This window comes from Podarcis raffonei, chromosome 15 (assembly GCF_027172205.1).
Source record: "Podarcis raffonei isolate rPodRaf1 chromosome 15, rPodRaf1.pri, whole genome shotgun sequence".
Classification (NCBI taxonomy): Eukaryota; Metazoa; Chordata; class Lepidosauria; order Squamata; family Lacertidae; genus Podarcis; species Podarcis raffonei.
In genome coordinates, this window is record NC_070616.1 from 44208216 (window position 1) to 44214480 (window position 6265).

The following is a 6265-nucleotide window of genomic DNA, read 5'->3' on the forward strand; positions in this document are numbered from 1 at the left end:
GCCAGCAACGGGCAGGCAGAAAGAATGGTGCACTCAGCAAAAGAGGCACTGGTGTGCCTGGAACAGAGGGACTGGCACAAGCGGGTCACTGAATACTTGCTCGTGCAGCACATCACCTCTCATGCAGCCACAGGGTGGAGCCCTGACTGGCTTGACTGGCTACACCCAGACTTTGGTGTGGCCGAGCCCCCGGGCTGTACTAACACGCCACGGTCCTTTATTCCAGGGGAATCAGATTTTTGCCTGGAACTTTGTGGGGGACATTCCTTGGGTGCCAGCCATGGTAGTGGGAGTCACAGGGCCCCGTTCGTACCAGGTGGCACTCGAGAACGGACACTTCTGGCGCCGGCACATAGACCAGCTAAGGTGCAGGGTTGGGGATTTGAACATTACCGTTGTGCCCCCAATTGTGGCCCCAGCTCCGGAGCAGTCGTTAATTGAAGGCGAGGCTCCACCTACATCTTCCTCACAAACTGAGGGCATGGAGTCAAGCCGAGCCATTTTGGTGACCATCGCCGTGCCTGACCGTCCGCTGAGTCCACTCGCAGCGGTTCCTTCGACAGCAGCGGAGCCAGTGAACTCGGGCTCAACGCCACATTTGGTCGCACCACAGTCGCAGGCAGAATTGGGTGGCCACCTGGACTCTGGTACTGGCCCTCGGCAATACAGTAGGGTTTCCAAGTGCCCAGCATATTTAAAAGACTATGTTCACTGGACAAACTGCACATGTAAAGCTGTATGGTGAACAGGGTCAATTAATATGCTTATGTGCCTTACTGAAACCGGTATTGTATTGCTGTATGTAATGGAACCACTATGATTGTAACTAATGCCTTATCTCGGTGGGGAGGGGTCTTATGTATTGAAGTTCTCACCCTGCCCACCAGGAGTATCGTGTAGATAGTTTTCACTCAGGTCCATGTCAGTTACTTTAGGCGGGAAACCCTGGGTTGTGGTTGCTACAATGTTGACAGCTGGCTGCCTATAAAAGCAGGCCAGCTGAGCTGTTTGCTGTTCAGTTCTGTTCTGGCCTGTGAATAAACAAGAGCTGTTTGAAGAATCGCTGTGTCGTCTGATATGTTCACCCACAACTTAACACTGCATGTGTGTACTAAACTGGCAGGCAGTCAAAGGAGTGGAGGGCACTGCCTTACACTGAAATGGCTTCTCTGCCCTGACTGGCAGTAGCTCTTCTGGGTTTCAGGCAGGGGTCTCTCCCAGGCCCACCTGGAGATGTGGGGGTTGAATCTGGGACCTTTGGCTTTCAAGGCGGATGCTCCACCACTAAGCTATGGCCCTTCCCTGTCTGACGCTTGCTTCTTCAGATGTCAGCCCTACTGTGTTCAATGATACTCCATAATAAGTATATGAGTAAATATCATTTAATTCCTCAGGACTTATTTCCAAGCCAGCAGGCTCAGGATCAAGTCTTACACCTGGGGAAAAGACCTGAGGAAGTTGGCAAGAGTTTCTACCATGGCAGGTGCTGAACAAAGCTCACGGCTGCCTAGAATTGCTGCTATTTCTGTACCTGTGTTACGCAGAGTGACATTTCTGCTCTGCTTCTCTTGAGCTCAAGCAGTTTACAACCTACTATAGAAATATCTTCCCTTAAGGCTAGGTGTATGGAAGCTGGTCAGTGGCCAAGGAACTCTGCACATGATGGTTGTCTTAAACTCTAGCAAGGACAGGCTCCAGGACTAAGCCTAGGGGAACCCTGCTGGTGGTTTGTAAAAGGGCGTGTGGCTGCATGTGCAGTCAAAGCCACTGACTGGCAGTATCTTGCCAATGTCCTGGTCTTCCTCTTCCCTGCCTGGAGAGGCCAGAGATTGAGCCTGGGACCTTCTGCATACAAAGCATGTGCTCTGCATTGACCTCCCTGCTGCCACAGTGAAGAGTGACCTCTTCAGCCTGGTCCTTTGCATGTTTACTCACAAGGTCCACAGAGTTGGTTAGACCTGCTCTTGGGTGTGTGCGTGCATCAGGTGGCACCCTCCGTGAAATTTCAGTGCAGCAAGTCTCTCCCTTCTGAGGGTGGTGGTGCAGAATAGAGTTGGATAAGGGCATTTCTTTGCTAGGTAAACAAGATTTGTTCAATGTCTGCAGGTTGTGTGGCTGTTAAAAACACAATAAGAAAAAGACAGACATCATTTCCTACTCTTTCTCAAGAGTAAATGGTTCCCAGTTAGGAATTCCTTGCCAGATAAAACCCTGACCGGCACCATTTTTTACTGCATCCTAGGCCCGTGCTGGGGTGGAGTGGGGTGGGGAGGAAAGGTCTAGAGTGTTTGCTGAGCCAATACTGCAGTTTTTATTTGGCACACTATTTCTTTTTCTTCCATTAAAAGAAAAATCAATAGTCAGGCATAAATCAGAAAAGCTGGCTGTATAAAACTGGACCCAAGTCATCAAGCCTTTTAGCATGAAGCAAGGCTGCATATTCATTCATTCTTTCATTCATTCATTCACAGCAGGGGTCACCAAGCTTTCTGGAGCCCTAGGCACATTGGCAAACTGCAGAAACTGTTGTGTGCAGCACAATTACACCACAACCAAGCACACACCAGGGAGCCAATTCTATTGGCTGTAATAGAATGCTGCTTTCAAGCCTTTTTTCCCCAAGGGGGGGGCAGCAGAGGATGAGGGGAGTTTGTAAATGCCAGGGAAGGCGTCCAGGATGCGCCAACAGCCAAGACAGTGGAGCTGGTGATTTAAAGCATTTGCTCTTCAACCCCAAAGGCTCCCAGAGTGGCTTACACATCACAAAACCAAACTAAACCCCCAAGCAGTTCCTGCCCTCTAGCCTGCTGTACGGAAGGGGACACACTAAAAAGGGGAAAAGGGGATGGGAAGGGAGGAGAGAGGTAAAGCAAGCTCAGAACTACAGTTATTGATCTTATAACAACCAACCAGGGTAGAAACTGGTCAGATGTCCTCATGGAATAATCTGTGCTAGGTGGCAGCAGGTTTCTCAGCAGAGCGAATTAAATCTCTCTGCTTCCCTCTTCTTCCTCGATGAAATGGCTGTGCCAGCATTGTTGAAGAATCCATGTGAAATTTGGTTGTGCAAAGGGGACGGATACCCCAAGAGCAAGGTGTGGGGAGTGCCAAGGGCCCATGGCCCCAGGTGCACAATTTTTGAGGGGGTGTGAACCAGGCACCTGACACAGTGTTCCTCTCTGCCTGCCAAAGGCTGTGTCAGCCAGCTCCCCCCGCGCGGGCAGCTCAGCGCTGCCCGGCTTTGCTCCTGTGGGGATGGGGTCGCTCCAGTGGTGTCAGTGGTGAGGGCTGGGCTGGTGAGCACCCTTCCCTCCACTGGGTGCTGGCAACAGCCACTACGCTGCCGCTTCTGAAGGGAAAGTCCCCATGTGAGATCCCTTGAAGCTGCTGGGACTGGCAGCAGATTTTAGCATCGTTTAGGGTGGCAGTTTACTTCCCACTGCCCTCCTCATGAGCCTACCATCACCACTCAGGCTACCAGTCCTCAAGGACTAATAAACCTTTTTAAATGAAAAGAATAAAATAAGGAGTAAGGGAGAAGGGGAACACACAAACCAATATTGTCTTGCAAATTATATGGAGTAGATATGACGCTCACATGTTGTTGCATGTCTCAGTCTAAAGGGCTACAGGAAGACTGACCAGAGATTGTGGAACATTTCCAAATAATAAAATGTTATTTGTTCCAAACATTTCATGTAACCCCCCTGGGGACCCCCTCCCCCAGACTGAAATACGGGAAATGTTTTCAATAAATAAACACATGCAGAAGGAAAAGCTCCCTAGAAGACTCTGGGCCCAAGTCTTATAGGGGCTGGCTATATACAGTCGTACCTTGGTTTTTGAACAGCTTAGTTTTTGAACGTTTTGGCTCCCAAACGCTGCAAAGTGACTATTCCAGTTTGCGAACTATTTTTGGAAGCCGAACCTCTGACGTCTGCAGGAGCTTCATGCAGCCAATCAGAAGCCGTGCTTTGGTTTCTGAAAGTTTTAGAAGTCGAATGGATTTCCGGAAAGGATTCTGTTTGACTTCCAAGGTATGACTGTACTCAGAGGTAGAGCATCTACTTTGCCTTCAGCAGGCTCTGGGTTCAATCCCTGACATCTCCAGGTAGGGCTGAGAGGGACTTCCTGTCTGAAACCCCAGAGAGCTGCTACCAGTCAGTGTAGGCAAGAACGAGCTGAGTGGACCATTGGTGTGACTCAGTAGAAAGCAACTTCCTACAGTCCTGAGTTGTCCTGCAAAGAATGCAGTGTAGATCTTTTAGAAGAGGGGCAGGAAGTTCATGACAGACCACATCTGTCGACAGATGGGAAGCAGTGTTTGGGTGTTGGGGTTTCTGAACTACTCGAATGATCAAAGTTGTGCAAGACAAGAAGAAACTTGCATGATGATAAATAAACCTGCATTGACTTGGAGGACCACAGCAGCTTCTCCCTGTAGGCAGGTGGCCCAGGTGCTTTGCACAAACTCGAACCAAAAGACGCAACATGCCAACAAGTGCAAGAACCGTTAACATGTGTGCTTCCTTGCCAACTTGTGCCTTTCTTTGCTGATTGCCCCTCAGCAGCAGTTTTTCAACCCTTTTAGAAATTGGATACAGCTTGACAGAATTCAATAAATAATCAGAAGGGAAAGGAGAACGTTGAAGCAAATAGACAGAAGTTAAAAAAAAGTCAGTTCTTGGGAGACATTGCAAATTGCCTCCTCCTCTGTAGAAAGCTGGTATTTGCAAGAATCCTGGCAAGAAGCTCTAATAACATTAATTCCCAAACAAGGGACAGAATTGACAGAAACCAAAAACTATAGACCAATTTCATTGTTGAACATTGATTAAAAGTTATTCACGGAGGTATTGGCAAACAGATTAAAGAAAATTTTGAATAGAATTATAAATGAGGACCAAGCGGGATTCTTGCCTGGAAGACAAATGCAAAACAATATGAGAACAGTAATTGACATCCTGGAGTATTTAGATATGAGACCCGATAAGAAAGCTGCGCTAATATACCCTATTTTTTTGCTCTATAAGACTCACTTTTTCCCTCCTAAAAAGTAAGGAGAAATGTGTGTGCGTCTTATGGGCGAATGCATTCTGCGCAGCTATCCCAGAAGCCAGAACAGCAAGAGGGATTGCTGCTTTCACTGCACAGTGATCCCTCTTGCTGTTCTGGCTTCTGAGATTCAGAATTTTTTTTTCTTGTTTTCCTCCTCCAAAAACTAGGTGTGTCTTGTGATCTGGTGCGTCTTATAGAGCGAAAAATACGGTAAGTTGACGCGGAAAAAGCATTTGATAATGTTTCTGGGAAATTTATGGAAAAAAACAATAGAATTTTTGGATTTAGGAGAAACATTTGGACGTGGGATAAAAGCAATATATAGAAATCAAAATGCCAAATTGATAATCAACAATGACCTATCAGAGACTTTTACAATTTCAAAAGGCACTAGACAAGGATACTCCTTGTCACCCCTATTATTTATCATAGTTTTGGAGACATTAACAACTGCCATAAGATCTGATCCCAGAATAAAAGGGATCACATTGTAAAGCAGAGCATACAAATTAAAGGCCTTTGCAGATGACCTAATTATAACAACAGAAAACCCCATAGAAAGTACATTGAAAACAATGGAAAGAATGCACGAATTTGGCCAGATATCTGATTTGAATTAAATAAAAAATAAAAAAAGGTTAGTGAAAAATTTGGAAGATCAGGAAAAACAGGAGTTACAGTGGTACCTCGGGTTACATACGCTTCAGGTTACATACGCTTCAGGTTACAGACTCCGCTAACCCAGAAATATTACCTCGGGTTAAGAACTTTGCTTCAGGGTGAGAACAGAAATCGTGCTCCGGCGGCGCGGCAGCAGCGGGAGGCCCCATTAGCTAAAGTGGTGCTTCAGGTTAAGAACAGTTTTAGGTTAAGAACGGACATCCGGAACAAATTAAGTACTTAACCCGAAGTACCACTGTACAAAATAAGACGGGTCTATTGATAACAAAAAAAAATCAAGTACCTGGGAATTTCGGGGACTTCCGGTGGAGCGTGATCCCGACACAAGCGAGGGATTTCTCCGGGAGGGAAACCCTAGCTATTTCGGCCAAAAAAGGGGGTTTTTTGGGGCGTAAAAAAACCCCCCTTAAACCTCTGGAGGGTGTCCAGAGATCCAGGTTCCCGGCGGTGCCTGAAAGCTGCCCGTCCGGCCGTCAGGTAGCCTCCGAAAAGGAGGTGAAGAGTACGGCGGAACGAGACAGCTGGC

At 47.3% G+C, this 6265-nt stretch overlaps 1 long non-coding RNA gene across 1 annotated transcript; it reads left to right on the forward strand.

The window, feature by feature from the left end:
* Positions 1–1815: 1815 nt before the first annotated feature.
* Positions 1816–2371, forward strand: LOC128402431 (uncharacterized). The gene is made up of 2 exons (XR_008327691.1): positions 1816–2037; positions 2079–2371. It is a non-coding gene; the product is annotated as an uncharacterized LOC128402431 (long non-coding RNA).
* Positions 2372–6265: the final 3894 nt, after the last annotated feature.